Source organism: Lolium rigidum, chromosome 1 (genome assembly GCF_022539505.1).
Source record: "Lolium rigidum isolate FL_2022 chromosome 1, APGP_CSIRO_Lrig_0.1, whole genome shotgun sequence".
Lineage (NCBI taxonomy): Eukaryota > Viridiplantae > Streptophyta > Magnoliopsida > Poales > Poaceae > Lolium > Lolium rigidum.
In genome coordinates this window covers 257,212,456-257,219,476 of record NC_061508.1, presented here as the reverse complement: position 1 = coordinate 257,219,476, position 7,021 = coordinate 257,212,456, and positions in this window count along the sequence as shown.

Here is a 7,021-nt window from a genome sequence, read left to right as displayed (position 1 = left end):
ATTGATTCCAACTCCGGACTCGGTTTGATCGATGGTACTCTTAAGTGTGCCAAGGCTATTCCGGGAGGAATTTCTTGCCTAGATGAGCCCAGCTTGGACAAAGCATCCGCGGCTTCATTTTCTGCACGCGGCTCATGGTGAAACTCACACCCTTCGAAGAAGCCGGCAATCTTTTGTACGTGAAACAGGTATGAGGCCATGTTGGCATCTTTTGCGTCCCAATCTCCGGAACATTGTTGTACCACAAGATCTGAGGCCATGTTGGCATCTTTTGCGTCCCAATCTCCGGAACATTGTTGTACCACAAGATCTGAATCTCCGTAGCAAATGATCCGGTGTGCACCGATTTCTTTTGCGACCTTAAGTCCATGGATCAAAGCCTCGTATTCAGCGACATTGTTTGATGCCCTGAAATGTACTTGCAAAACATACCGGAGATGATCCCCCTTGGGTGATGTTAGCACCACACCGGCACCCAGACCCTCTTTGAGTTTGGACCCGTCAAAGTGCATCTTCCAGTATTCTATTCTTTGGTCTGGCGGCTTGTATTGCATTTCCGCCCAATCAACCAAGAAATCAGCTAAAGCTTGTGATTTTATGGCATCTCTTCTTTCATACACCGATACGTATGGTGATATCTGGATCGCCCATTTTGCAATCCTGCCGCTAGCATCTTTGTTGCACATGATATCAGAGATGGGTGCCTCACTCACCACCTTCATGGGGTGCTCCTCAAAGTAGTGTTTGAGCTTTGTGGCGGCCTTGAACACGCCATAAGTCATTTTCTGGAAGTGTGGGTAGTTTTGCTTTGAGAGGGAGAGCACCTCGCTCAGGTAGTATACCGGCCTCTGGACGGTTTTTCCTTCCTCTTCTCTTTCTACTACCACAACAACACTTACAGCCCGGTTAGTTGCTGCTATGTACAACAACATGGGCTCTCTTTCCAACGGCGAAGCCAGTATTGGTGCAGTGGCTAGCATTGTCTTTAGCTCTTTAAACGCCGCGTCTACCTGAGGGGTCCAGACGAACGTATCGGATTTTTTCATCAGAGCGTAGAGTGGCAAGGCCTTTTCTCCCAACCTGCTTATGAACCGGCTCAGCGATGCTAAGCTTCCGGTAAACTTTTGTACATCCTTAAGATCTCGCGGTATTGTCATTCTTTCGATTGCCCGGATCTTTACCGGATTGACCTCAATGCCCCGGCTTGATACGAGAAAGCCAAGCAGTTTGTCGGCGAGGGACACCGAAGGTGCATTTTGCCGGATTAAGTTTCATCCGGAATCTTCTTAAGTTATCGAATGTTTGCCGGAGATCGTCGATTAAGGTTTCTTTTGCCTTAGTTTTTATCACGACATCGTCCACATAAACTTGCACATTCTTTCCAATTTGGTCAAACAAACACTTTTGCATACAGCGCTGGTACGTTGCACCAGCGTTGCGCAAACCAAAAGGCATAGTGACATAGCAATAAGCCCCATGCGGGGTAATGAACGCAGTTTTTATTTGATCTTCCTTTTTCAAGGGGATTTGGTGGAAACCGGAATAAGCATCCAGGAAAGACAACAACTCACACCCGGCAGTGGAATCAATCACTTGATCGATCCGCGGTAAAGGGAAAGGGTCTTTTGGGCAAGCCTTGTTCAGATTGGTGTAGTCGATGCACATGCGCCACACCTTTGGAGCTTTTGCTTCGAGGTTCTCATCTTTTTTCTTTTTGACCAGCACCGGATTGGCTAGCCACTCAGTGTGTAGCACTTCCACGATGAAACGGGCAACCAACAACTTTGTCACTTCTTCTCCAATGATTTTCCTCCTATCCTCAGCAAACCGGCGTAAAGGTTGTCGCACCGGCTTCGCATCCTTCCGGACATTCAAAGAGTGCTCAACCAGCTCCCTCGGAACACCTACCAAGTCCTCTGTAGACCAGGCAAAGATATTCCGATTCTCACGGAGGAAGCTGACGAGCGCGCTTTCCTATGCCTCACTGAGGCCGGCACCGATACGAACGGTACGCTCAGGGAAAGCCGGATCTAGCACGATGTCCTTTGTTTCTTTTGTCGGCTTGAACACCGGTGCACTCAAGCTTGCACTCATTGCCGCTAAGCTCAACTGTGAAGACTGAGCCAGCGCAACCGCAGTTTGCATCCTCCTTTTTTCCTCTGCGATCACCAGCGATTCTGCCAGATTTGATCCGGCGGAAGCAGTTTCCAGCGAAATCCTGTAATTTCCCACCACAGTTAAGGGTCCACGAGGTGCCGGCATCTTCATCTTGAGATACGCCGTGTGGGTCGAGGCCATGAAAGCTGCCAGTGCCGGTCTCCCCAGCAGTGCATGGTACGGACTATCTAGGTCCACCACCTCGAACTCAATGTTTTCAACCCGGCAATTGTCACGCCCTCCAAACGAGACATCCACCCGGACTTTTCCAACCGGTGCGCAGGACAAACCCGGAACGATTCCGTGGAACGTTGTACGAGTTGGCTGAAGCATGTTTTCTGTTATGCCCAACGTATGCATGGTGTGCCGGTACATTATGTTTATGCTGCTTCCATTGTCTATCAGCACTTTGCTGAACTTGACGCGAGTCGTTGGCCCTTTCATGATTGGGTCCACCACGAGAGCGTAACCACCCGGGTTATGCATTACCTTGGGGTGATCCTGAAGTGACCAGGAGATTTCCTGATCTAACCACTGCATGTATTTTGGTACTGCCGGCATCACCGCGTTTACTTCCATGGAACGACGATGTAGCTGCCTGTCTGTCGGCTCAGTGACGAACACAACACAGCACACATCCGGATCCTCATAAACATTCCGTCCCAAAGGTGCCGGTGGAAGTGGTTGGCCGTGGCCCTCTCCCACCTGATTGACTTGCTGGTACTGCTGCCTGTTTGGCTGAGGCTATACCGGTAAAGCATTTGCTCCGGTGAGTGGTGGTGGTGGTGGTAGTTGATGCTGGTGCAGCATATCTTGAGATGGTGGTAACATTGTGGATCACCCTTGTGCTTGCGCATCTTTTACTACTCCCTTGAGCATCAAGTACTTTGTCCAAGAACAATCCTTCGTCAGGTGGTTTGACGGGTGAGCCGGATTCGGCGTGTGCCACCGGCAAGGTTGATCCATGGCGGCTTCCATGGTGTATTTCACGGGTTCTTGCCAATTCTTTTTCTGGCCCCAGGGTTTCTTTTCGACCCATTGTTTCTTAGGACCTACCCATGGCTGTGATCCAGTTTTCTGCCTCTGGCTGCCGCTGGCATCAGAGTTTTCTTGTACAGCAGCAACTTGTTGCGGACCGTACCTTCGATCCGGGAAATCTTCCCTTCTTTTGTTGTTCCGGTTGTCCCGGTATTGCTCTTGGCGCTGCTGAGGCGGGTTCGATTGTTCCGGCTCGGCTTGCACCGCCGGTTGCATTGGGTCTCCCAATGCGTAGTTATCCGCCACACGTATCATCTCCGCCAAAGTTACCGGCATATTCCGCTGTAGCTTTTGCAACAACGGCGAACCTCTGCGGCATCCATTGCAAAACCAAGCTATGGCTTGCGCTTCTATCACCCCTTCACAAGAGTTTCTAATGGAGTTCCACCGGGTCAGGTAATCCCGGTCTGTTTCCTGTGGGCGCTGCACGCACAAAGCGAGCTGCTGAGGCCTGTTGGGCCTCCGATAGGTGCTACTGAAGTTACTCACAAAAGCTTCCTCAAAATCCAACCAACCGTTTATGCTTCCTGCCGGCAAGTTGTTCAGCCAGATTCTTGCCGGTCCCACCAGAAACGTTGGCACAATCCTCACGGCCCAACGCCGGTTTCCTCCTCCGGCTACACATCCTCCGCCGCCAGCGACGTATACCGCGGTCACGTAATCCGCGAGCCAATTGATGTCTACGGGAGCTTCTATTCTTGTAGACAGTGTTGGGCCTCCAAGAGCAGAGGTTTGTAGAACAGCATCAAGTTTCCCTTAAGTGGATCACCCAAGGTTTATCGATCTCAGGGAGGAAGAGGTCAAAGATATCCCTCTCAAGCAACCCTGCAACCACAAAGCAAGAAGTCTCTTGTGTCCCCAACACACCTAATAGGTGCACTAGTTCCGCGAAGAGATAGTGAAATACAGGTGGTATGAATAAGTATGAGCAGTAGTAACGGCGCCGTAAAATAGCTTGCTGGCGTGTAGTTGATGGTGGTAATATGGTAGCAGTAGTAACGCAGGAAAACAGTAAACAAGCAGCGATAGCAGTATTTAGGAACAAGGCCTAGGGAATAGACTTTCACTAGTGGACACTCTCAACTTTGATCACATAACAGAATAGATAAATGCATACTCTACACTCTTTTGTTGGATGATGAACACATTGCGTAGGATTACACGAACCCTCAATGCCGGAGTTAACAAGCTCCACAATTAAATGTTCATATTTAAATAACCTTAGAGTGCAAGAAAGATCAACACGACTAAACCAAGTACTAACACAGCATGCACACTCGTCACCTTCACACTATGTAGGAGGAATAGGTCACATCAATACTATCATAGCAATAGTTAACTTCACAATCTACAAGAGATCATGATCATAGCATACGCCAAGTACTAACACGGATGCACACACCGTCACCATTACACCGTGCAGGAGGAATAAAACTACTTTAATAACATCACTAGAGTAGCACATAGATAAATTGTGATACAAAACACATTGCAATCATAAAGAGATATAAATAAGAACTTCACTACGCCATTCATAACAGTGAATAAGTATTATGTGAATATAGCCTAAGAGACCCACACGGTGCACACACTGTCACCTTTACACACGTGGGACAAGGAGTCTCCGGAGATCACATAAGTAAAATTCACTTGACTAGCATAACGACATCTAGATTACAAGCATCATCATATGAATCTCAATCATGTAAGGCAGCTCATGATATTATTGTATTGAAGTACATAGGAGAGAGATGAACCACATAGCTACCGGTACAGCCCCGAGCCTCGATGGAGAACTACTCCCTCCTCATGGGAGAAGCAGCGGTGATGAAGATGGCGGTGGTGTCGATGGAGGAGCCTTCCGGGGGCACTTCCCCGCCCCGGTGGCGTGCCGGAACAGAGACTCCTGTCCCCCAGATCTTGGCTTCGCGATGGCGGCGGCTCTGGAAGGTTTTCCGTATCGTGGTTCTTCCGTATCGTGGTTTTAGGTCTGGGGGCTTCTTATAGGCGAAGAGGCGGCGTCAGAGGGTCGAAGAGGCGGCGGCACCATAGGGTGGCGCGGGCCACACCCAGGCCGCGCCAGCCTATGGTCCCGTGGGCCCGTGCCCCCTCTCGGCGGTTCTCGGGTGTTCTGGATGCTTCCGGGCAAAATAGGATGCTCGGGTCTTGATTTCGTCCGATTCCGAGAATATTTCCTTACTAGGATTTCGGAACCAAAAACAGCAGAAAACAGGAACCGGCCCTTCGGCATCTCGTCAATAGGTTAGTTCCGGAAAACGCATAAATATGACATATAATGTGCATAAAACATGTAGATATCATCAATAATGTGGCATGGAACATCAGAAATTATCGATACGTCGGAGACGTATCAGCATCCCCAAGCTTAGTTCTCGCTCGTCCCGAGCAGGTAAACGATAAACAAAGATAATTTCTGGAGTGACATGCCATCATAACCTTGATCATATTGTAAACATATGTAATGAATGCAGCGATCAAAACAATGGTAATGACATGAGTAAACAACTGAATCATAAAGCAATGACTTTTCCTGAATAGTACTTTGAAGACAAGCATCAATAAGTCTTGCATAAGAGTTAACTCATAAAGCAATAAATTCATAGTAAAGGCATTGAAGCAACACAAAGGAAGATTAAGTTTCAGCGGTTGCTTTCAACTTGTAACAAGTATATCTCATGGATAATTGTCAACATAGAGTAATATAACAAGTGCAATATGCAAGTATGTAGGAATCAATGCACAGTTCACACATGTGTTTGCTTCTTGAGGTGGAGAGAGATAGGTGAACTGACTCAACATAAAAGTAAAAAGAATGGTCCTTCAAAGAGGAAAGCATCGATTGCTATATTTGTGCTAGAGCTTTTATTTTGAAAACATGAAAATATTTTGTCAACGGTAGTAATAAAGCATATGAGTTATGAAAATTATATCTTACAAGTTGCAAGTCTCATGCATAGTATACTAATAGTGCCCGCACCTTGTCCTAATTAGCTTGGACTACCGGATCATCGCAATACACATGTTTTAACCAAGTGTCACAATGGGGTACTTCCATGCCGCCCGTACAAAGGTCTAAGGAGAAAGCTCGCATTTTGGATTTCTCGCTTTTGATTATTCTCAACTTAGACATCCATACCGGGACAACATGGACAACAGATAATGGACTCCTCTTTAATGCATAAGCATGTGGCAACAATTATTATTCTCGTATGAGATTGAGGATATATGTCCAAAACTCGAAACTTCCACCATGAATCATGGCTTTAGTTAGCGGCCCAATGCTCTTCTCTAACAATATGCATGCTCCAACCATTAAGGTGGTAGATCTCTCTTACTTCAGACAAGACGGACATGCATAGCAACTCACATGATATTCAACAAAGAATAGTTGATGGCGTCCCTAGAAGCATGGTTATCGCACAACAAGCAACTTAATAAGAGATAAAGTGCATAAGTACATATTCAATACCACAATAGTTTTTAAGCTATTTGTCCCATGAGCTATATATTGCAAAGGTGAATGATGGAATTTTAAAGGTAGCACTCAAGCAATTTACTTTGGAATGGCGGATAAATACCATGTAGTAGGTAGGTATGGTGGACACAAATGGCATAGTGGTTGGCTCAAGGATTTTGGATGCATGAGAAGTATTCCCTCTCGATACAAGGTTTAGGCTAGCAAGGTTATTTGAAACAAACACAAGGATGAACGGTGCAGTAAAAACTCACATAAAAGACATATTGTAAACATTATAAGACTCTACACCGTCTTCCTTGTTGTTCAAAACTCAATACTAGATATTAT